Source organism: Microtus oregoni, unplaced genomic scaffold, assembly GCF_018167655.1.
Source record: "Microtus oregoni isolate MIOR12 unplaced genomic scaffold, Mior012 000011F_ref0000422, whole genome shotgun sequence".
Lineage (NCBI taxonomy): Eukaryota > Metazoa > Chordata > Mammalia > Rodentia > Cricetidae > Microtus > Microtus oregoni.
The window spans coordinates 13,441,733-13,467,804 of NW_024543070.1; the positions used below are offsets into that span (position 1 = coordinate 13,441,733).

At 36.7% G+C, this 26,072-nt stretch overlaps 1 pseudogene; it reads left to right on the plus strand.

Moving 5' to 3' along the window:
* Positions 1–651: 651 nt before the first annotated feature.
* On the plus strand, positions 652–1,241 carry LOC121453602 (annotated as a pseudogene).
* The last annotated feature ends 24,831 nt before the right edge of the window (positions 1,242–26,072 follow it).

Here is a 26,072-nt window from a genome sequence, read left to right on the forward strand (position 1 = left end):
GTAATCTTAATACGTATGTACCTCCCACTCGAGAGTTGAATTTTGTGAGGTCAAACTCATTAAGAAAAAGGACCAACAGAATCTACCATTACTGTTGGATTCTGTAACACATTTGTTTCTGAAATAGATGCAACAGATGGGAAATCATAAAGACATGCTTGAACTCTATAACTCCAATGATGAGCTGAATACAACTAATATAATAAAGCTTTTTCATTCAACTGTAGAGAATACATGTTCTTTTTGATCTGGGATATTTACAACCGACCATATTAGGTGTCAGTAACATACCTTTAGAAAATCGTTGTGTATTTTTGCTGTTTGTGTGATGCCTATTCATATATGTAAAGTTGCACATACGTGTGAGTGCATATATGTGTGTGAGTGCGGGCATGAAGGAAGAGACTGAGATGGAGCATCTTCCTGAATTGTCATCCATCTTATCTATTAAACCAGGATCTGTCACCTGAACCCAGAACTTCCTAACTTGCCTAATCTAGCAGTCTTCTTGCTTTGAGGATTCTTTGCTATGAATACAAACAGGTCACAGTGACGTTGGAGATCCAGGTTCCCTTCCTCATGTTTGTGCAGCCAACACTTTCCTCACTGAGCCATCTCCCAGGCTTTTAAAGAAGAGAGATCATGGGTGTCTTCAAGGTCGCTTTGCGGAGCGGGAGCACGTCTGAGTGACCGGCCCCAGGTTCGGGCCCGCGCCGCGTCCCTTTGAGCGAGTTCGCCGGCAACATGACGGGGTACACTGCGGATGAGAAGCTGCGGCTGCAGCAGCTGCGGGAGCTGAGGAGATGATGGCTGAAGGACCAGGAGCTGAGCCCCCGGGAGCCCGTGTTGCCACCGCGCAAGATGTGGCCCCTGGAGGGATTCTGGAATAACTTTCTGCGGGACGGGGCCGTGTGGAAGAAAGTGCTCTTTAAGACATACCGGTCCAGTATCTTCACTGTCTCTCATATACTTGTACCTCTCTGGTTCATTCACTACTACGTCAAATACCACGTTGCGGCAAAACCATATGCCATCGTTGACACGAAGCCCAAGATATTCCCAGGTGATACAATTCTGGAGACTGGAGAAGTAATTCCACCAATGAAAGATTTTCCTGATCAACATCATTAAAGAGCACATAAAAACTTAAAAGACTTGTGTAATAGCAAAAGTCTCTTCATATAGTGCTGTATTTACTGATCTGTTTCCTGGAAGTAACTAATAAAGCTTATTCTCAGAAAAAAAAAAAAAAAAAAAAAAAAAAGAAGAAAGATCATGCACTGTCTGCTATTAGAACACAGTAGAATTCACTTGAATGGTAGTGGCTGACACTCACACTTATCTGGGAGAATTCCAACACTCCAGGACATTCGCAACACACTTCTACATCACACATTGGTCAAAACAAATAGTAAAATAAATTTCAAGAATATGTTAAGCTAAGTTAAAACCCATCATCCAAAATGTGTGCAAATCAGTAAAAGCACTTTTAGAGGGAAATTTATAGCACAAAATATTTATGAAAATAAATGGTATAACCACAACAACAATAAAAGTCTATCATAGTAAATTAGGCAAAGAGAAGAAAATTAATTCCAAAGTAATCAGGTGCAACGCGATAGTTGGAAGGAGGAAAGAAAATTATGAAATTAAAAATAGGAATTCAATAAACAAAAGCACTAGAAATAAAGCTATTTGTTTCAAAACATTACTTCAATTGATAAACTTCTACACCATCTAACAAAAAGGAATACTTGACAGAGAGACTTCATTTGTGATATGAATATGATTACAAAGATAAAAATTGAATTATAGAAAAACTTTATGTTCGTATTTGATAGCCTAGATGCAGTGAACATATTCCTTAAAAAATTCACAGTCTGCCAAAACTTACACAAGACACAGTGGGAAATTTTCAAAGGCTTATTTCTGTAAAAGAAACTGAGATGATAGTGAATAATTTTCTAAATTGAAAGCAACAACCCCAGATAGATTCAATGAAAAATAGACTTCTAGAAAGCACTTAAGAAAGAAAACATGTCAATTGCTAGCAATATTCACAACTATTTTCAAAGGATACAGGCAACACTATGGAGACAGCACAAAAGGTCTGGGAAGGAGAACCTAGAGAAGCCGCAGAGCATTTCCAGAAAAGTGCAACTGTTCTAAATGGTTCTATAATGGTGGATGTGTGCATTGCACGTTTGTCTAGATTATCAAAGGTGACCTAGACTTACAGTGATTGATGGACTCTTGATGATGTTTCATTATAGGCTTACTGACTCTAACCAAACCAATAGTGGTATGAGACATTGTAGGGTACAAAGTAGGTTATATCGGGGGACAGGGTATAAATGAGACAATTCTTTGCTTCTGTCTAATAATGCTGTGAATCTAAAAAGTATCTAAAATAAAATGTATCCTAAAATTACACTTATGTTAACATAAAAAGTCCCCTCCAAAATAAGGTACAAGATTGAATAGCAACTGTGCCTTGCTAAGCAAGAAATTAAAACCTGAAATTAAAGAAAGTCATGAAGGGAGACTATAATACAATCCACAGAATGCCTAACCAAGAGTTGAGGGGACATGAGTACCCACATTCTTCACTTCCATATTTAAGTAGAAACTCAAACAGCTGTTCTGTGTCACTGGATACTAAAGCCTTTAGGGTCTATAGGAGAATTTGGGAATACCAAGCCCGGATTAAGAGTTACTCATGAGGCATATAGCCCCCTGTAAAATGAAGGGATTAAATATACATTTTAATGGTGAAAATATTAGATGAAAAAATTAAAAAAAATTCGAATGAATTAATCAGCATAGAAGATAATATGCTAGGTGAAAAATATCCTTACAGGGTGACTTGTAATAGTCCTTATCAAAGGTTTTTGGTTTTTTTTTTCAAACTAAATAAGAAATTAAAACATGTCTTCCAAGGAATCACGGGAAAAATGTGTCACCTTAAACCTTCACAGTGAGTGAAGTGCACATCAACTTTTTCCATGAAGTGAAGAATGTATAGGGTGTTGTCATGGCTAATCTTAGTTGTAAACTTGAGTGTTTCTGGAATCAGTTAAAAGCCAAGATGCCAGACACTCCCGTGAAGGATTCTCTTATTCAGATTATTTTAAGAAGGAAGTCCCACCTTCTATTTGTGCCACACATTCTGGTGGCAGCCCACATAAAAGGACTTTGAAGAAGGCAACTTTAATTTTTAGGGCTTTTTGCCTTTACTCTTTCTGGCACGTTCATCTTCTCTGTTGTTGCTGTCATTGAATCCTTTTTTAGACTTCCGGCTGAGAGTGAAGGCCAGACTGGGACTGCTGAGACATCCAGTTTGGTGACTGCACAACTATCAGATTCCTGGTGGCCTTTCCGTCATGAGACAGTCATTATTAGATGACCCAATCACATCCTGTAAGCATTCTCTTACTCCTTTTCCTCCTCTAAAGCAGCAGTTCTCAACCTGTGGGTCTCAACCCCTTTGGAAGTGGACTGACTTTCACAGGGGTTGCCAAAGAACATTCATTGGAAAATGCATATATTTACACTATGATTCATAACAGTAGGAAAATTACAGTTATGAAGTAGCAATGAAAATAACTTATGGTTGGGGTCAGCACAGCATGAGGAACTGAATTAAAGGGTTTTGGGAGTTTGAGAACAACTACCCTAGAAAACCCTGACTAATACAAGCCCTTTCATCATGCTCTTCTCCTGTAAACTTGGGACAACCAAGGCAGTCTGAAAAGCTTTCTTTCAGACTAGAGTGAATCATTGAGATTCAAATCTACTTTGTTAGAGAATTTACCTGTAGATAAAACTGAAAGGTAAGCAGACTTACTGTTGAGAGTATGATATTCCATAATTGCATTTCCTGTTTCTGATTCATAGCTTGGAAGTAAACTCAGGTGGGCCTCTGAACATACCAGAATCTTATGCCATGGGAATTTAACTATCTCAGAACACCACCTGTTTTTTTTTTCCTTGGGGGATGTAGGGGTGGGGGAGGATCAACAGGCAAATGAAGAATACACGAATCCTGGTTACTGAAGGCTTGACAAGAAGTGTGATCTTTAAATTGACAATGGTTTAAGCTTGTTATAACTAAGAACTGTGAAGATGAGAGTAAACAGAAAAGTGCTTACTGTGGTCTTTACTGTAACTGATACCACCTCACAAGTGTGCACACAAGCAATCACATATCCAAGGCAAGGCTGAAGGTTTTGATGTGACATTGATAATTTTACAGATGTCAAAGTTCCAGAATTGTTGCTAAGTTGTCATATCTGTTGCTTGCTTGCTTTTTTCTAAATCTTTTATGTGACAATAGTTTTGCTGAAGGTCTATGATTTAAAAAATAAATAAAATGAAATAAAAAGTGTTTGTTGACTGGGATATTTCACACAGCAGCAAATACACACAGGAAAAAAAAGCTGATTCTAGAACAAAAGTTTAAGGTGCATTAAAGCCAACTAATCAATGTGGCTCCAATGTTTTCACTAGGTACTGATTAAAGTTGGGTTTCTTGACATTGCTAAGAATTCAGATCACTAAGTCAGAGATATGAGGAGAAGAACAGAGCAGGGGTTTCCATCAATTCCAAAATCAAAGTTAAGAGAATATACTCTGTTGATGAGTACCAACTTCATCTAGTACTTCTTGGTCAAGCAGAGTCATGACACAGAAATTATAAGAGACAACCAAATGGGAAACTCTGAAAAGCAGCAAGAAAAGAAATCTACTGTGGATTCTAGAACAAAAGGAAAAATACAGCAACACAACATCCAAGAACTACCTTCCAACAGAAGAAAACACCTGAGATAGAATTGCCCAGTTCTCAACACAGCAACTGGAGAAAGATGAATTAGGCTAACTCTGCTGGATCCAGGAAGAGACCCCTGACAGGAAAATCTGACACTATTAAACAAGATGCCACCCCTAAGTAAACCAGATAACAGGCTCTTCTTCCATGCCAGGCCTACGACTTCCTTCTGCTACTGAGAAATACCCAAGTGATAGGCTAACAAGTAGGAAATATGCATGCTCATAGAGAATGATTTGGTCCAGACAGCCTTTTTGTCAATGAGAGCCCCCAAGGCTTTGCTTGCTTAACCAGTTTCTCCAACATTTTTTGTTAGAGAATATTGGGGAAACTGCCTTCTCCATTTGAATGGCTTTAGCACATTTTCTAAATCTGTGTTAAAAAGATTTACTTGGAGCTATTTTTTGGTTTCCTGTTGCTAGCACTGGTCTAGTACAGAACACAGTCACCAACAAGAAAAGCATTGTCCTTTAATTCTTCCTTGTAAAGATTCTTTTATGTATTCTAGAGACTGTGGTTTTGCATATAAATTGCATTTGTCTGTGCCTAGAAAAAGATTTATTATAGTTCATATATTTTATAAACCATAAGTGACTAATTGTACTGAACATATTTGAGTGTTTTATGTAATCTGTGTCAGACCAAATGAAACAACTAATATGATCTGATTTAAAAAATAGGCAAAGAATAATACTGATAAATCAATAAAGATACAAAAATGGCCAAAAAGCATATTAAAAAACGTTCATTTAGGGAGGAGGGTATGAACCTACAGTTGGGTGGCTAGGGAGCTTGGGAGGATCTGGAAAGAACTAGGGAAGGAGAAAAACATGATCAAAATATATTACATGAATTTTTAAAAATTTTTTTTGCATGAAAAAATTTAAAACAACAAAAAATCAGCATCACAAACCATTAGTGGATTATAAATTAAAATGTGCGGTAGTTGCATTTCAAGTGTATTTTAATAAAGACTGTCTGAAGATCTGGGAGTAAAACAGTCCCACTGGTCAGCCTTATAGACCAGGTTATGGTAACAAGCACGTCTTTAATCCTACTAGCCATAATATCATGAACCTAATCCTACTATCCATACTAGTTGCCATAGAAATCAGGCCTTTAATCATGGTGGTGCATGCCTTTAATCCCAGCCCTAAAGAGAATCATAAAATGGGAGGAAACAGCTCTCAACACAGTCTCATTCAGAGATTCCAGGAGGCAGGATCGCTATTTCAGACTGAAGTCAAGGTAAGATCCATTGGCTGGCTGTTTTGCTTTTCAGATCTTCAGGTTGAACCCCAATTTCTGACCCTGAGTTTTTATTAACAGTGCTTCAATGTGCTTTTAATACATACCTATTAAAAAGGCTCAAATCAGGTATATGGAGGAAGTGCAGTACAGGAAATGATGTGGCAAACACCCGCTCTCATTCTTGATGTAACTGCAGCAATTACTCAGAAAATATTCAGTTTTTCTTCCAAATCTATTCAGAAAGCCATTTTCCTTTGTCAACTAGTTAAGTGTGTTGGAACCTTGCCTGTACACAGAAACTTCACCGATACATTAACATACCTAGCTTCCTTGATAATTGTGTAATCATGAAAGCAACAAAAATGTTCCTGAGTGAGTGAGGGATATATAAGTTATGGAATGTTCACAGAATGACTTAATATCCAATGTCAAAACCAAAAGAGTTATGGAGCCAGAAAAATATATAGGGAGATTTCAATACACATTCTTACATGAAGAACAATCTGAAAGGGTAAATACATGCCATATAATTTCCAACTCCATGACTCTTTGGAAAGCAAGACTATGGGCAGAGCAAAAAGTTGAGTGGCTTCCAAGTTTGAGACAAAGAAGGTTGAATAGTCCAGGCACTAGAATTTTCGGGGTGATGTAACACTATACCTGACCTTAGGTCAGTAGCATTACACATTTTTTAAAACCCACATAATATGTTGTGCCAAGTATAATCCCAAAGGTGAATTATTGATTTTGTTCAGATTGGTACATAAAGTATGTTCATTGACTATCAATTGTGCTGCTGCTGTACAAAGCATCAACAGTATGGAAGGATGCAGGGAGTGTGAGGACAGCTATACTGGAGCTCTGATCTGCTCCTCTGTCTTGTTAGGAAGCAGTGAAGTTTGCTAATTTGGTAAGAACCAACAGTTAAACAAACCAAACAGTTAAACATAGGGAAATTATTCGAAGAAAAAGCATTATCCATAATGGTATATATAAATGCAAAAACAAAAAGCAAAACACATCAAAACAGGCTCACAATCATTACCTGGTATAGTTACTAATAAAATCTACATAAATTACAAATAAACCTAAGAGACTGGCTAAAAGAAAAAAGAATGAGGCACCAAATTCAGGCAAAGATATTGAGGTACTGGTAAGTGACTTAATGCACTTTGAAATTATAATGATGAGACACAGTGGAAACAGTTTGTTATATTCCTGTAAAAATAAATATTCATTTATCATAATATTCAACAATTGCTCACTTTTTTATTTATTACAAAATATCTGTAAATATCATGCACAAAAAATTACACATTGCAGCTCAGGAAATCAATTCTTTGCAATGAAATAACTCAGTTTTTAATAGGATAATGATTTGACCAAATTATGATGTGCCCACAGCAGGCATGGACTGTATAACCAAAGGTACTATTGTAACAAAGTATTGTTATATACCAGAGCATAGGCAGATCTTTAAGAATTGTGTTGAAAAAAATGTTCAAATTTATAAAGTTATATACCAGTTTGATCAAAAAATTATAATTATGTATGAATAAAAGTTAAAAGTATTTTAAAGAGTACATATAAAATGATTGGATTTAAATCATATTCTTGGAATTCAAAACTTTAAAATATGGGGATCATCTTACCGGCTGCTGTTGCTTAGGAATGAGAGTGCAGAAATGAGGTGTCTGGGAAGTGTTGATGTTCATATAAAAAGTTGTGTTGATCCAACTGTTCCACTGCTTGACAGTGGTGATGGACACAGTAGTGTACATAAGAGTCAACTGTGCGGTCCATAAATGCACAAGGAAATCTGGAGAAATTCTGACTAGTACTGGCGAAGTGTTCCAATAACAGCACAGGTTGGGATATTTTATAATTCGTCCATGGATTCCCTTTTAATAGAATTGAGGAACCTTTGCATTAGACTCATTTGTATAATTCTTATAAATGCTAGGGGTTTTATTAATGTCCAGTTAAAGTAAATTAGTTAATGAGATTAGAAACTGGAAATGTAGAAGCAGTAGATAAGATCAGGATTGTGAAGGTCTCAGAGGTGTGAATGATAGGAGTCAAGGTTAGAATACTCCCTGGATTGTCTCCAAAATGGATATTCCCATAGAATAGTAAAAATTACTTCTTAAAAAGAATACTTTTATTCATGCTGCTGCTGATTTATGAATAAAGCTACTGATGTACACACACACACACACTTTGGCAATATTGAATCTTTTACCTCCCATATTTACAGATAACATCCACCTAATATAGCAGGCTGGTGTGCCAAATGTATTCATAATGAACTCCATTAGCAGTGGTCTAAATTTTATTTTATATTTGGAAGAATTTTCTCTTCATCATTTAAGAAAATTCAGAGAAAACAATAAAAGTCATATATTTAACAGATTAATCTGACTGTTTTTTTTTCATGTTTTGATGAATTTAAAGTAATGACAATGTCCTAATTGTGGCAAATTTGTCTGTAGCAGCTACCTCTCCTGTATTTCATTAGTGTCTTCCTTCCTAACCTTTCATTTCATATAAAATAGGAGTCATTTGAATGTTTGTGCAGAGAATTCTGTTATGTTTGTTATTATTGTCTTTCTAAAGAGAGTCAAAGAAGAAAGAGGAAAGGACCTTAAAAGACTTATTTTATCATTTTACTTGATGGAGAATCCTGAGGATAATTTAATGGAGTTGGCTTTGCAAACATTCTGACATTCTATTTCTGAAACACTAGTGAATATTAATAAGGCTTTTAATGATTTGTCAGAAAAATTATGAAGAAATAGCAACAGATTGTACATTGTGAACCTTCAGGTTAAAATGAAATTATTTCCATTTATACTCAAGTAAAAAAGTGGGCTGAAGTACTGCCTCCATATTAGATTTTCCTTTTAATGATAAACATGAAAGTTTAAAATGAATATAAAATGATCAACCCTGAAAAAAACGCACATGAATAACATCATACAGACTGAGTAGGTTATATTTACACATGAATATATGTGTGTGTGTGTGTGTGTGTGTGTGTATGCATATAAAAATAAAAAATGAAAAAAATGGCTGACCATTTGAGAGAAAATGGTCCAAAACGGAGTGGCACTATTAGGAGGTATGGCTCCTTTTGGAGTAGTTTTGGTCTTTTTTGAGGAAGTATTGTTACTCTGGGGGTGAGTTTTGAGTTCTCATCTATGTTCAAGCCACACCGAATGTCTTAGACCACTTCCTGTTCTCTGCAGGTCAAGATATAAGAATTTCAACTTCTTCTTCAGAACCAAATCTGCCTTCATGCCACCATACTCCCAGCTGCCACGCTCCCTGCCATGATGATAATGGACTAAGCTGTAAACTGCCACCTAAATCAGATATTTTTCTTTATAAAATTTCTGTGGCATTATGTCTCTTCACAGCAACTGAATCCCTAAGACAACATCTATAGATTTGAAAGAGAAAAGAGCTGTAAGGATGGAAGAGAGAAATGATATAATTATAATCTCAAAATTAAAATAAAGAATTACAACCTTTAAGTACAGTGCTCCATGTTCTCAACTGTACAGATGCAGCACACATATGCATATGTGTGCAAATGCACACACACATATACACACACACACCACACACAGGGAGGGAGAATTATTTCCAGCTTAAGGCTTAAGGAGCGTCAACATAGCATTAATTAAAGAAAAAAAAAGCTCAAATAAGATTGCTAACTCTGTTTTCTTTCTAACCCTTTATCTTAGCAAGTCTACTGACTTTCTCGGTTTTCTCTGCTCTCATTCTCCCACCCTGCAGCATTTCTCAACAGTCCTTGCTCAGAATTGATGTCTCTCAGTGAGGCTCTTTTCACATGTTTCAAGCCAAGCAACAGTGGATAACAGTACCACATGTCTTTGCCCAAACCCATTTGCAAAAATAACTTAGGCATGCACATTTGATTGTGCCTCTTTGATTCCGGGTGACCTATTCTGAGTTTTGTCCTAATGGCTTATGTCATGGCTATGACCAGGACAATCACATGTGTTGAAGTTATGCGAAAGGGAGTAAAATCATTTCCATTAACCTACATCCCTAGAAAGTTAGACCCTAGTAAATAAACCATGCTCCAATGAAAGGCCACATGTATAAGAATACTTGGGCATCACACATTAGACTTGATTTTCCTTTTCTAAGGGCTAAGATAAAAAACACAATTTCATCTGTGTGAGGAAATGGAGCAAGGGAGACAATCCACCACTGCTGCTGGGAGTACAAACTTGTACAGGCACTATGTAGAGTTTCTAATTTTTTGTCAAAGTTATTTGACAAAAATATTTGAAATATGAGCAAAGAGCTGTGAGAAGTTTAGAGTACAAAGTATGTTTAGTAAGTGTCAGATTTTTCATTTATTATAATGGCCAATAATTATATGGCACTTAGTTTTTTATTCCAATTTATTTGGACTCAGAAGTGTCCAAAGACCTGATACATTTACTATTTTATGAATTAAAGGATTTATGCATCAAAAGATGATATTGCATGAACTTTCATGGCAGACTTGAGTTCTTCAGCCTCCCCATTCCCCTGTGTCATTTCCTATTGGGAGAAAAACATTATAAATAGGCTATATTTGATCACATTCAGAATTACTTCTGATGAAATTAACTAGGTGTAATTCTCTTGTCTGCAATTTATAATCAAAGTTAAATGTTGTCAGTACATCCCCATTTGGAATATTGACATGTGTGATTTTTTTATATCAAATGTCTACTTTATGATAATGGTCATAAAAGATTCCATCTTACTTAATACCAAGAAAAACTTTTTCTCTACCAAGCATATCCAACTTTTGGACATTGTGAACCATTGCTTTCACCTACAAAGTTAACACTTGAGCATCATACAATACAACTACAAACATAAATCCCTAAAGTATCTCACAATGCTGAAATAAGTTTACAATTTATCTTATGGTATCCTGAGATGCATGCAGATTGCAGGATACTCAGGCTCATCTACTCAAATGTGTATGGTTTTACATTGGAAGTCCTATCAGGTGTACAGTTGATTACTTTTTCCTCTCCTCAGCAATTCAGACTCAAAATTTCTATCCACCCATACGGAAAAATATGGATCAAGACTGGTAGACTGTGTGTCCTAATTCTTACTTTCTTTTCCAGTGCAAATACTGCTAATCAAAGATGGGACTACTACTTGCCAGTGTGGCTTAAGACTCCTCTCAATGAGTGTTGAAAAATGAATTAAACCAGGCTGGCATTAGTATAACAAAATATCATGGCTGGCATTTTAAGCCTCTTTTCTAGCAATACTTTATGGTCTTGTTTCTCTCAGTCTTCTGTATATTTCACCACTTGGAGATTTTTGTCATCATTCATATATTCATATCTACAGGTAATTTCAAATTCTGCCCAGTCCAATATTGTAGAAATCAATCAAAACATAGCTACTTATACTCTCAATGAGCTTGCAGTATTTTGGTCGCCAAGATAAATGAATAAGCCAAGTTTCAAAAAGTATGGAAATTGTTCCACTAAATTAAAGTATAGAGTGATTATATTGGTGTCAGAAAAGGCATAACACCTATTTGGTAGAGTTAGAACTAACAAGATCAGTGAAATTATGACCTAAGTCTACATGGTTGAAAAAGTATCAAAAGCTTGGCAAAGAAACCTTGGTTACTGGAGGTATACTCGATGAATTGTAGGGTTTGGGATTGCATTATTCATGTTTTGCCTTTGTGTTAAAGTACAAGCTTTTAAAGTGCTATGTATATGTAACAGTAAGAAGACTTTTGAAATCATCTTTATGGCTCTTTTAGTTACATATGGCATAAAACTCCAGATCATAATGGGTTTAGATAAAACATGAAAAGAAGAAAAGCCTGGGCTACTTGGGTTTTCTGTGTATATGTACTTGCAATTCTTACCTCTAAGAGTTCTGATGTGTTTGGAGTATGTTGAAGGTGAGGTGGCGGCACTGAGTCAAGTCTATTGAAGTAGCACTCTAGAAGGTCTGGTATGGTAGGGTTCAGAAGGAGATGGCAATTCCTACTCATCTACTCAGATCTATTCACAGATTCTTCTCTTTCTTACTCATAAAACTTACAGAACAGAATATCTATCAGCTTAACAACCACAAATTCTGTGAACCATGTCAGAAGGTCATATGATGAGGAACAAGGGGAAGCTGGAGGAGGAAAATGGGAGTGCATGATCATGTTTTCATTATACACATGCTAGAAATTTACAAAGAATAAAAAATATGTAATAAAAAGTCCAGAAATGTTTAACATTGGATTTACAAAGTAAACAATAGACTCAAATTTTCAATGCTGAACAAAATAACAATGAAAGGAGAGCTTTCCCCTATACAACACATACACACACACTACACTCTGTGGTGGCAGAATATAGAGAAATGAATGGAAGTAGGTTTTCAGAGCAAAGTCTATAACATCAAGCAAATCAGGAGATCTGAGTGAGGTCTATGAAGCAGATTCTCAGAGGAACTTACCTCCTCTGAGTTTTTTATTTCCTCTTAGGATGGAATGAAGGTGGGTACTGCTCTAGAGAGAAAGACACTGTTGCCAAAGGAGTCTGCTAGGGAAGTAGAACATAGAGCACTACCTTGTCTCCAAATCCTCTATCAACAAGGAAGCAAATGAATACTCCTACAATGATGTAAATAGGAGAAGCCGGCTGACCTGATACAGATTTACAAATGCAAATATATTCAGGCAAAAAAGCATGCTTATCAGTGAAGAAACAGCCCTGGCCTTGATAAGAGAAGTGCTCCCAGTAACAAAAGTAAATAGAGACATGGGTATTAATCTTCTTCCTGGCCCTAGATACACAGATACTAAGAATCATGGACAGACAGAGACCTGGGATAGAACCACTACTGGAGAGAGAAAAAAAATGCCAATGTAATAATGAATAACTATATCCTCTTACACTCATAGATTGGTGCTTAGCCTCAGTTGTCATCAGAGAGGCTTCATACAGCAACTGATGGGAACAGATGCAGAGACCCACAGCCAAACATCAGAAAACCCTGCTGAGGAGAGGAAGAATTGTAGGAGCCAGAGGAGTCAAGGACATCACAAGAAAAACCACAGAGTCAACTAACCTTGGCAAATAGGAACTCACTGAGACTGAACAGCCAACCAGTGAGCCTACATGGGACTGATTTAGGCCTTCTATATATATGACAGTTGTGTAACTTCTATTTTTTTTGGGGGGGGGGATTCCTTAGAGTGGAAGCAGGGGCTATCTCTGACTCTTTTAATGACTTTTGGGACCCTATTCTTTATACTGGGTTGCCTTGCCCAACCTTAATACAAGGGGAGGTGCTTAGTCTTACTGCAACTTGATATACCATATTTTGTTGATAGTCATTGGAGGCCTTCTCTTTTCTGAATAGAAATAGAAGTGAAAAGTATGGGAGGAGAAGGCAAGTGGCAGGTGATTTGGAGGAGATAAAGGAAGAGAAATGTGGTTGGAGTGTAAAATAAATAAACAAACAAACAAATAAACGGATCATGGGCAGAAAATGTAATCATTCACTATACCAGAGAGAAGGCTACAACTAGTTGGAAGTGGACTGATGGTGGGGGCACATTACTAAAGTGTAACAAACCCCACTAGGACAAGAAACTTCTCAGATAGTTGATCCTGAGATAGCAACTTAATACACCAGAGAAACATTCTAAACAATCTTATTTCAATTTATATGGAGACTAAAAGATCTCTCCCCACCCACAGAACCACCTGCAAAAAAAATAATGTAAGATAAGGAAAACAGACTCATCAAATAAGAAATATTGACTTATGATAATTTTTTATGTTTAGTGGATTAAGCACACTAGTGATTGTGTCTCCAATGACCATCAGTATTGTATTATCATCTACTCACTCATAAATAGTATTTAGACATAACATAAAGAAAACCAGCCTACAAATTACAGTCCCAGAGAACCTAGACAACAATGAGGATCCTAAGAGAGACATATATAGATCTAATCTACATGGGAAGTAGAGAAAGACAAGATCTGCTGAGTAAATTGGGATCATGGGGACCATGGGAGAGGCTTGAAGGGGAGGGGAGGGAAAGGGAAGGAAGCAGAGAAAAATGTATAGCTCAATAAAATAAATAAAACAAAGAAATTAAAGTACTTCAATTTGGTGTAATTTAACCAAGAGTTGGCCCAGATTTGAACTCTCTATTCTGTGTTCCCACGTCTTACATCCCCTGTCTGTCTATTGTATGAATCTGAATCTATGACTGTCTGAAGGCTGTCTTATGATATGGCTCTGTCCCTTTGTGTCTGTCCCTGTGTCCCCATCAGTTCTTGTGTGTCTATCCCTAACAAAGAGCCTCATTCTGTCTTTATTGAAAAGCACAGAAAGTATCAGATGAGATGCTTTGCAAAATCTTTAAAATATTTGTTGATTTCAATTGACCCCATTTCACCTCAATAGCAAACAGTATTATAAACATCACTGTTCATAAGCAATATCCACATGTCATGTTTAACATTATCTGTAATGTTATGTTCATATTGCTGTGGGAAATATTCATTTTATAAGATTGTGTTCAGCCTCTACATTTTCTGTCTGTAGAAACTAGTACACATACCTTACTCTGAGTCAGGAAGTAACTGACTCAGAAGAATAAAGAATATATAATTTAAACTCACAACTATTCATCAGCTTAGGTTGTAAAAGCTGATTACATGGGGAATCCAAGACAAGTAAGGTTGTTCTCTTAAAGTCAGATTAAACAGAAAGGCAGAGTGCTCAGTAGTAGCAATCTTAAGTGTTAAGGGACCCCAATGTGAATTGTTAACTTTGGCTTTGAGGTCCAGCAAAAGTTCCAGACTCTTATAATATAACAGATATTTTCATAACATTACACTACTTTTTTCTTGATTTGCATGTCTGTGTTTTAGTCGTTTGTTTTATATAGTTCTCCCTCTTCCTCACCCCCTCTCTCTTGAATAAATTTTAGGGTATTTTTTTTTTTCGAGACAGGGTTTCTCTGTAGCTTTGGTGCCTGTACTGGAACTAGCTCTTGTAGACCAGGCTGGCCCCAAACTCACAGAGATCGGCCTGCCTCTACCTCCCGAGTGCTGGGATTAAAGGTGTGCGCCACCACCGCCCAGCTTTTGAATAAATTTTATAATGCTTTTTTGATGTACCCATTTTTATGACTTTTTGTAGCTCTATTTCATACCTCTCTTTTCCCCTTTTCTGTTTTTTCTTCATTTTATTTCATAATTATTAATGCCTCTAGTTTACAACTCTTTAATCTGCCATTGTTTTGGGAAACATTCACAACATTATTCTAGCTTCCTTGTTTCTGAACCACACTAAAAGTATAATTTATGTGACAAGTGTTTTCCCCTTGTTGTTGTCTGTTTCTGCATTTAATATCAGGATTATTGCCAAAGCATTGTTTCTGTTACTTCTGCCTGCCTCATCCATCAAAGCAGTAGTGTAAATTAGAAGCCTGCTTGAGGATTTTAGATAAATAAGACTCACAGATAAGAAAACAATCAAGAAAAGGATGAGCAGAATGGAAACCCTAAAGCACATTCTCAGTCTTTCGGAGTATTATAAAATGAGGGGGACTCTTTCAGGGATTTGCTCCACCAATCATAGTCTTAGAGGGTCCCAAACCCTCTAGAGACCTCAATTTCTGCCTTCCATTGAAACTGCCCTGGTTCCTGCCAGGGCAACTGGTAGTCTGATCCACATCTCTCCTTCTGCTCCTCCAGATCCCTTTTTCACCTCTTTACCCAGCTCATCCCCTGCTCTGTTGCAGAACATCTGCTGTGGTCTCCTATTCCTCTCAGACTTCATCCCCAATGAATCACAGAGATCTTCGCCACAAACCTTCCTTCCAGCAAATCATACCAGTATCCCAGCCTCCGATACCAGCAGGTGTTCCCTGTGAACACAGCACCTGAGTTAAGATGAGGTAAGCTAGCTGAAGACGTTCACTATTCCCTCCTCTTCTTTAAACCCAATCCCCCACCCTTCCTTCCACCTCTGCTCATGTCTCCTATGGATCCTACAGACCTACATACTTGTTCTACCTTCCCATTCCCCACTTGTTGCTCTCTCCTATCAACTCCAGCAGGCACTCCCCACTAACCCATAGACAATTCCTGCCAGGGATGCAGGTAGACTATTTGTAGATCTTCCCCTCCTCCCCTTCTGTTCCTTTAGATTAGTGGTTCTCAGTCTTCCTAATGTTGTGACCTTTCATACACTTCCTCATGTTGCAGTGATCCCCAAACATAAAATTATTATAGTTGTTACGTTGTAACTATAATTTTGCTACTGTTATGGATCATAATGTAAATATATGTTCTCCAATGATCTTTGGGATTGTGATCTACAGGTTGAGAATTACTGTGATGATGTGGGATGCCCCTCCAGTATGCTGTAAATATGTTTTACTACAATTGGTTAATAAAGAAGCTGCTTTGGTCTATGGCACAGGAGAATATGGCTAGGCAGGAAAGCAAAATGAAATATTAGAAGAAAAGAAGGTGTAGTTGAGAGAAATGCCAGCAGCTTCCAGAGAAGTAAAATGTGAGGTAACAAGCCACTGACCTCGTGGTAAAATATAGACTAATAGAAATGCATTGATTTAAGTTGTAAGAGTTATTTAATAATAAGCCTAAGCTAACAGACCAAACTGTGTCATCAATATTAAGCATCTGAATGATTCTTTTAAAAGCAGCTATGGACCAGACTGGACAAGAAACCTCCAGTTACACTGCTCTAGATCCAAGTCCACAGTCTGCTGGAAGCTTCTCTTCTGAGGACTATCTCTCAAAGTATTGGAAGATGCTATGTAAGATGCCAAGTGAAGGGAACAAACAGTATTTCTACCCAGCTAAAAAACCTACAAATCACAACTGTCTCAACAAAATAGGCTTAACAATGCAATATTGTCATTTTTATCTTAGCATAACTAACAGTTCTCTAGCTGATCTAAAGGTTGGGTTAATAGGAGGAAATTCATGCCTGGTATTATAAACCAAGTAAAAAACTCATGGTAGTCATAAACCTGAGAATTAAATATGCTAGTGCCATTTTCCTAAACTGATATAATTTCTAATATTTTAAGTACTTATTATCATACCTACAGATGAAAGTAGTTCTCACCAATCATCAAAGAGGATTCTTTTTGAAACATTTGTAGATTATTACAGAGATCTGAAATGAGTCACAATAAAGAAATTGTGGGGTGTTCAATACCAACTGATATATATATGAAAAGCATCGCCATATCCAAAGACGAGGCAAAATTTCAAAAGAAGGTGGAAGTTATAATTACTGGAGGCCAAGCTTGCCTGTTGTTAGATAATATCTCCAGATATGACAGGAAAAATTTACCCATGAAATCTAAATAACATAAATAAGATGTTGACATGTGAAATTTCTACTCTACATGTTGGCATGTAAACATCTTATTCATGTTATTTAGATTTCATGGGTAAATTTTTCCTGTCATGTCTAGAGCTATTCAATGATTGCTCAGAGACTAGAATCAATCCCCTTTATGGACAAGAGCCTACATGGGTTACCCAATCCCGGTTGCTCAGCTTTAGATCATGCATATATGAGCAACATTAAATGGATTGAGTAAATTATATATACATGTAAACACGTGCGCACGCACACACACACACACACACACACACACACACACATAAACCAACAATAATAATAGAAGAGACAAATTGGTGGTTTGATCATGGGATAGGTTTGTGAAGGAGGAGTAGATGTGTTGTAGAGGCAGTGCTCATGCATGAAGTTTTAAAAGAATGTATATTAAAAAGTCCACAAGTCTTCTACAAACTTTATTTTACATAGTGTCTAAACAAAACTACCTTGTTTTTAACTCCCTATGTGTTAAGTATGCTTCTTCTTGCACCATCACAATTTTCCTATCTACCTAGAAATCAACAATAATTGAAATGTAAATTTCACTCACTTACTTTTTCATCCCTCTTGTTCTTGCTCTCATTTCTATCTTTTGTTAGGAAGTTTCTGAGTTTCCTGACAAAAGATGGAAAATCTGGACTTGATGTCTCTTCTGCAGTTTTTATGACATTCAGTTCCAAGTCGCTAGCATGACAGTAGCCATATTCAATTTATTTTCTACTTCAGTTTTTGCTTCTTTCATAATATGTGGAATGCAGCTAATGCTTAATGAATATTTATTAGATTTAGGGATAAGTAATCAAATATGAAATGTATAAATAAGCCAAGTGAAGTTATTCTTTCAAGAACAATAAAATATTTTTAGTACATCCTACCTGTAAAAGCCAAGAAACAAATTTATCTTGGAAAACTTCCAATGACAAAAAAAAAATGATAGCAGAACATTATTTCTAGACATTTAGAAAAGTGAAAATTTTATGGCTAAAGTTTGCTTCTTGTATTTGATATCATGTGTCATCAGATATCTGTTCCAACACATTTTGTGTAGATTTAAGCCTTGTTATATTATGAATTAACTGCAGATGTACGTTTATTTACAAAGAAGTATAGTTTTGTACGACAATTTTTTTGACGAAACTTTAAGGTTTCCCAGAGGACCAATCCTTCCCCCAATATTAGGTTATAGTGACCCTCACCTTGTGTTTTACTTTTTATATAATGAATGAATTTGGTGTATGATGAAGCTGCTTCCATCTCTCACACTGTAAGTCTTTACAAGCTACTTATCACAAGACAGGAACAGAAGAGAGGAGTTTACATTACCGGGAAGCATCTGGTTTGCCTTATAACATTAAGCACACATCTAGAGTTCCTTCTTATCTGCTCCCAACCCTGCCCACCCCCAGCGTGGGTTTACAAAATAGCAAGCCAGAATAAGAGCTTGAAGCTGCATTTTGGAGAGAGAGAGAGAGAGAGAGAGAGAGAGAGAGAGAGAGAGAATGATGAGTTACTGCTTGGCCCCATTACACAAAGGCTGTTTCAACCTTGACTGTGGCCTTTTATTTGAATGCATTACCATATGCACTCAAATTGCTGTGTAAAGACAGATTGTTCCATAGTCTCCTATTAATATTTTGCCTGGGAATAATGTTCACTTTTATTTGTCTAAAATGTTCCAAATTACCAAGTGATTTTTAAAATAGCTGTTATATTTCCTTTGGAGAACCTGCTATTCCATGTTTGAAGAATATGGTTGAAGTCATGAAAGAATCATAATTTGAGTTATACTGTGTACTAAGAGACAGATGACAACTGTCACATCTCAGTGGAAGGGTCTGGGACTTAAATCCAGGAAGCTGGCTTTGATTGTGATTTTATTTCTTCTTCTTTCTATTGCTCCACTGTTCATATTCCGCTCATTAGTCTTGAAATAACAGAATGGAATGATCTTTTAGGGAATTTAAATCTTTGAACAATACATTTAGGAGTTTCTGGAAAGGGTAGCATATGTTTCACTACAACTTTTAATATTATTAGTTTCCATTCTTACTTTATTTTATTCACAGAAGCAACCAGTTTGACTCTGATTCCAAGGGTAGAGAGAAGTTGACTTGAAGAGAAGGCCACAATTCTCCTCCTCCTCATGCCTGCTACCCCTTACCTGCCTTGTTGCTCTGCTCCAAATGAAAGTATCCAGTCCTATCCAGCAGGCATAGCCTGTGAAACACTGCAGATCAGCTATTATGCAAGAGCATTAGAATGACAAAGCATTAGAAATGTCCTTGCATATACCCACATGCTGTGCTGTAATACCCTCTTAGTAAAATATGAATTAGGGTACATGTGAAGATTAAAATGGGCTTACCATTCACTCTTCTGCATTAATGGAGCATTGCTAGAAATACTGCTTCCTGGTGGTCTTGTTCTGACTTTCCTCAAGGAAAATGGAGTTTGGTTGTTACTCGTGTTTCCATTTCCTATTGAAGACAGAAAGGCATAATGATCAAAACATGAAGGATAACAGGGACCCAGACAGTTAGGGGGAAATAATAAACACTAGTGTAATTTCAGTTCACAATAGCTAATTATTAGATATTTTATGAGTAACTCCAAGAGGGGAACTCAAAATCCCTAAACAAAGTAATTCTAAGGATATGGAAGCATCAATTACCATTATTTTTATCAGTCCATCCAATTTATAAGCACCAAAATATCATATTATATTTCATAATGAAATTCAATTGTTGTATTTTAATAAAGTATTAAGATAGGAATGCTGATAACATTAAATTGGTCACTGGGATTTATGTAGCTATCAAATTACCATGTTGTACTCCATAAGCATGTGCAATTAAATAACTAAAGTTTTCAAATTTTGAAAACATACTTACTAGAATAGGAACCTGCCTATATCATTTTATAGTTTAGCTATCAAAAAATTTCCCTTTTGCAAGATGGATAAATAATGGGGGCTACTTCTCTGGGGTAATGTGAGGATCATATGACACTTTCACATAAAGAACATAGCTTTCCATTTACTTCATAACTTCATATTCAGTAGGAGCTCACCCCTGATGACAATACAATAGTAAGAGACTTTGAACATAAACACAGGCTGAATACTTCAATGCATGTTTATTTTTCTCTCCTAAGTAAAAAAGAAAAGATACACATTTGGGATTTTTGTATAGATTGATGTTTAGAGATATGCATGATTTACCTAAGATCAGATACTAATAATTAGCAGAGCTTAGATTTAAGCCATGATCTGTCTGACTTCACTGACTATGCTTGTGATTGATTTGCCACTTTGACACCATAATCGTTTCACACTTGGTACATGAGTGAATTCTTCACAATACATTAAAAAGGCAGCATTCTAAATCTGTGCCCCACATCCTGGCATATTTTCTTGCATTGATGACTTTTATGCTTGAATGCCAGTCATGTGACTTTCAAGTAGATTTCACTTTGTTTTCTCAGAGGAGAAATGTGATATCACAATACTAATCGTTATTTTGTAGAGTTGTTCAGTGGGCTGAATATGTTATTAGCCTAAAATAAATTAGAACTTTATGGTAACAAACACTACACATTTATCAATTTCTACTAATGTCAATGTGTTATTATCATTGTAAGATAAATCTGAAAGCACCAAGGAAATACTTAGGAGATAAAAGGGTAGCCAGTATTCAATTAGAAATACTTTCAGAGATGAAAAATGTCCCTTTTGACCTAGATTCTATGATTCAGTGATAACTTTTGGGGGACAAAGTTCTTTATGTCTTTTATTAATCTGTTATGTTTAGCATGATGCTCTTTGATTCTCACAGCTTCGATATATTTGATAGGCTCCCGCAATCTTCATCTATATTCAAACTAGTTAGATGAGGAAGGGATGATAACCAATAAATTTTTCTGTGTACTGTGACTATGTGCTGCTCCCATTGGTTAATTAAAAAGCTGACAGGCTGGTAGCCAGGCAGGAAGCATAGGTGGGGAAGACCAACAGAGAGGACTCTTGGATGAAGAAGGAAGGATCCAGGAGAGATTCTATCCAAGTACCTAGGAAGCAGGACATGTGGAAAATGAGGTAACAAACCATGAGTCATGCTGGCCCTTTTTGGAGAATTAACATTTGCCAGCATCCATGATTTCATGAGTCAGTTATTTAATATAATACAAATTCTTGGTTCTATTTGTCATGGGTATCTCAATAATGTAACACCCTAGAGTCTCATCTCTGTCCTCCCTTCTTTCCTGCATTTCCCCCATGCTTCTTCCTCTTCTCCTTCCTCTTCTTCTATTTCTTTCTTTTTATTTCTCATTATTTCCCTTCCTTTTCCCCTTTCTCTTTTTCACCCACATGTTGTTACCTTTTTTTTTTGACTGTATATCAAGAGATTGTTTTTATTTGTTTTTTTTTAAATTTATTTATTTATTAAGGATTTCTGCCTCGTCCCCACAACCGCTTCCCATTTCCCTCCCCCTCCCCCGATCAAGTCCCCCCCCCCTCATCTGCTCGAAGAGCAATCAGGGTTCCCTGACCTGTGGGAAGCCCAAGGACTGCCCACCTCTATCCAGGTCTCGTAAGGTGAGCATTCAAACTGCCTAAGCTCCCACAAAGCCAGTACGTGCAGTAGGATCAAAAACCCACTGCAATTGTTCTTGAATTCTCAGTATTCCTCATTGTCCGCTATGTTCAGCTAGTCCGGATTTATCCCATGCCTTTTCAGACCTAGGCCAGCTGGCCTTGGTGAGATCCCAATAGAACATCCCCATTGTCTTAGTGTGTGGGTGCACCCCTCGTGGTCCTGAGTTCCTTGCTCGTGCTCCGTCTCCTTCTGCTCCTGATTTGGACCTTGAGATTTCTGTCCGGTGCTCCCGTGTGGGTCTCTGTCTCTGTCTCCTTTCATCGCCTGATGAAGGTTAATATTCCTGAGGATGCCAATGTGTTTGTCTTTGGATTCACCTTATATAGCTTCTCTAGGAACATGAATTATAGGCTCAATGTCCTTTATTTATGGCTAGAAACCAAATATGAGTGAGTACATCCCATGTTCCTCTTTTTGGGTCTGGCTTACCTCACTCAAGATAGTGTTTTCTATTTCCATCCATTTGTATAGAGTCTCATCTCTGTCCTCCCTTCTTTCCTGCATTTCCCCCATGCTTCTTCCTCTTCTCCTTCCTCTTCTTCTATTTCTTTCTTTTTATTTCTCATTATTTCCCTTCCCTTTCCCCTTTCTCTTTTTCACCCACATGTTGTTACCTTTTAAGAAGAATGTTGTTATGAATTCCAGAAACTAAATTCTGCCAACACTCAAGAGAGCTTGGAAGTAACTCACTGGAAGCAAGAATCATTCCCCATTTGAACTTTCAAATGACAAGGCAGTCTGGTACATATCTTGACTTCAGCCTTTTGAGATTCGACATGGAAGATCCAGCCTACCATATATGACTTTCTTGTTTCTGGGAACTGTGGGGTGATGCATGTATATTAATCTAACTGTCTAAGATTATGGTGATTTCTTATACAATGATACACAATTAATATTTTTATGCCAGTATTAAGTCCTAACAATTTATTCAACTTTGCAATTTTGGCTTCTACCAACTCAGGGGATTTAGTTTCTAAAGCTTTACATTTACTGAGATTCCAGAAAGCAAATGAAACACGGAGTGAAAAGCAAAAGAAAAATTTACAAATATTAATGATGTGAGTAGTTCAGAAATGTAAGTATCATAGCTGTATGAATTTATGCTACCTTTAATAGTGATATACTTGTATATAATTTTAATTGTTTTTAAAATCTCTCCTCATTATGAGTTCGTCATTGATATCTTACCTCTCATATGTCTTTGTCTCAGTAATAGGTTTTTCAAATCAAGAGGGGAACTCGAAACTATTGTAATTCATAGAAAGGCATCAAACCTATAGTGGCCACCATTTTGGGTAATTCATATATCTCCAGGAAAATGCCTTATATAGTCACTCATATGAGACTGAGACATGAGGAGAAGAGTCAGAGTAGTGCTATTTTTATTTGGAATCTAATTATGAGAGAAGAACAGTAACAGCATCATTCAGAATACATTACAGCTCTGGTCCATACCTGAAGGAGTGAAAACAGGAGAGCCAATGATGTAGGTCTCCTCTGTTTGTTCAAAGGACCCAAAAGCAAGAAATACTGGTGTCTGAGAGAAGAGGAAGATAAGGTCCCAAGACTTCTCTATCACTTTACCAGTACCTTCTCCAGACATGGTGCTGTCCAGATGCAAATGTACTAGGTATTAGGGATATTGATGCTAAGTCCAGCACTTAGTTTGAAGGGAGCACTTTTCTATTTCTCAGATGTGGTCATTTATATCTTAACTTTCTCAGATATCTGAATATGTATGTAAGTCCTAACTCGTATGTTTAAACTCCTATTGTGATAATGTATATGATGGTTCTTTATTTTCTAATGAGATCCAGACAGATACAATATTGAAAGTGGAGGAAATAACATGTTAGTATGAGTTCGTATTACTTGTGGGTATTATGTCTTTGGATTCATGTATCTTGGCTTAAACCCACACCAAAAACATCCGTAACTTATTTGATAAAGCACCAGCCTATGTGCTGAAAGGGCCCTCCTTTGTAGTAGAGGGCAAATAATTAAGGAGAGTCATGATTTGGCTTCTGCATGCCTCTTGACAAGATGATTTGTTGCTCGTGGGTATAATGGAATGTCATCTACAAAGAAAGCAGACACTTTGAATGACAGGTGAAGATTTTTCAAACTGAAGTTTTGGGTCTGTGATAAATTACCTTGGAGCTTGAGAAAAGTTTGTGTTCATTTATTTCTTTCTAGACAAGTTGGCTCAATAGGACAGTTCGGAGTCAGAAAGCACATCTCCACCTCGTCCAATATGTCAAGGGCCTTTGGAAAGCCCTTATCTGGCCGAGTAAGGCCGTTTGTATTTGCCAAAACACTGTCCCTTCCACTTACTTATGGATGCTCTCCTTGAGTGGGTGCTTAGAGATCAAGATACTGCAAGATTTGTGCCATTCAACTGTAACTTAATACCTTGAGCAAGTTAAAATTTAGTGTGGAAGGAAAATAAACTCCGGGTTTGGACTTTAACCCTATATAATATTACTAATATTCTTGGTACTATTTCTATTAGGATGGGAAGGTCGCCTATTTCTGAGTACCCCAAATTCAAGGTGAAATATGTTCAAAATGTCATTATTAAAATTATATCACATTTTTAAACAGATAAAGAACAAAACTCTTGCCACTCAGAAAATACTAAGTAAGTCATATATACGGTTATTAACAATGGATAAAACTCTTTTATACAACCCACCTAAACTGAATAGAGCCCATTGCTCAGATTGTTTAAAAATAAGAAGAGAAACCATAAAATTTGAAGCTATGTGTTTAATTTTGACTACTGACTAAATTTTAGAACAAACATGGACTTAAAAGTAAAATACATTCATAAAATTTCAACAGTTATAAATGTAAATATTACTAAATTGTCACAAAAATGAATCATTCATGCAATAATTTAGATTAAAATATTACAGCTACCCCCACCTTCTTTCTTTCCTTTCATATCTGTTTTCCACATTCCCCCCCCCCTTTTTTTTTGTTTTTCAAGACAGGGTTTCTCTGTATAACTTTGGAGCCTATCCTGGAACTATCTCTTGTAGACCAGGCTGGCCTCAAATTTACAGAGATCCACCTGCCTGCCTCCCGAGAACTAGGATTAAAGGCGTGCGCCACCACTGCCCTGCTTTCCACATCCCTTTTTAGTGGTAACTATCATTTGTCTCTAAATCTAAATTAATTAATTAATTGTAAGTGAAGCCATAATCATTTGTATTCTCTTATGTATGGTTCTTTGTTCAGTATTTTAAAGGTCTTATTAATGTTGTTCTATTTTCTAACAGCTCCATTTTAATTGTTTCAGATATAAATCTATTACATGCTATTTATTCATGTTACTATTTATGGGCAGCTAGATTGTGTTATTATAAATAAGGTCCCTGCCCTGAGATGTTATAAAATTTAGTGCCTGAGTACTGAGCATAGCTGAAGTTTTGAAACCATGTGGTGGTATCTTTGCCAGCATGGTTCATTGGAGGGCATGATGCTCCTTTTCTCTCTGGGAGTACTTTTGGTCACACACCGAAAGTCAAATAACCTCTTATAAAGTCATTTCTATGTTGCTCTTTTGTCTGTTAGCAAAACAGTAAACATGAATCATCGAGTTTCAAGCAGTTTTACAAATCTGGCCTCATTAAGATCTTATATTCCTCATTGTGCAGACATCTCATTGATCCAAGTTCTGCATTCATTGGTTAATGTATGTGTCTTTGTCTAATTTAACTGAGATACTGTAATGAAGGTTCTGGTACTAGTTGATTTTATTTTATGGGACAGGCATAGAACTGACTGCCTGGGAAAGACATCAGACCAAGATGCAAAGAGAGCAAGAGAGTGAGAGAGCTGGAGAGTGAGAGAGGTGGAAGA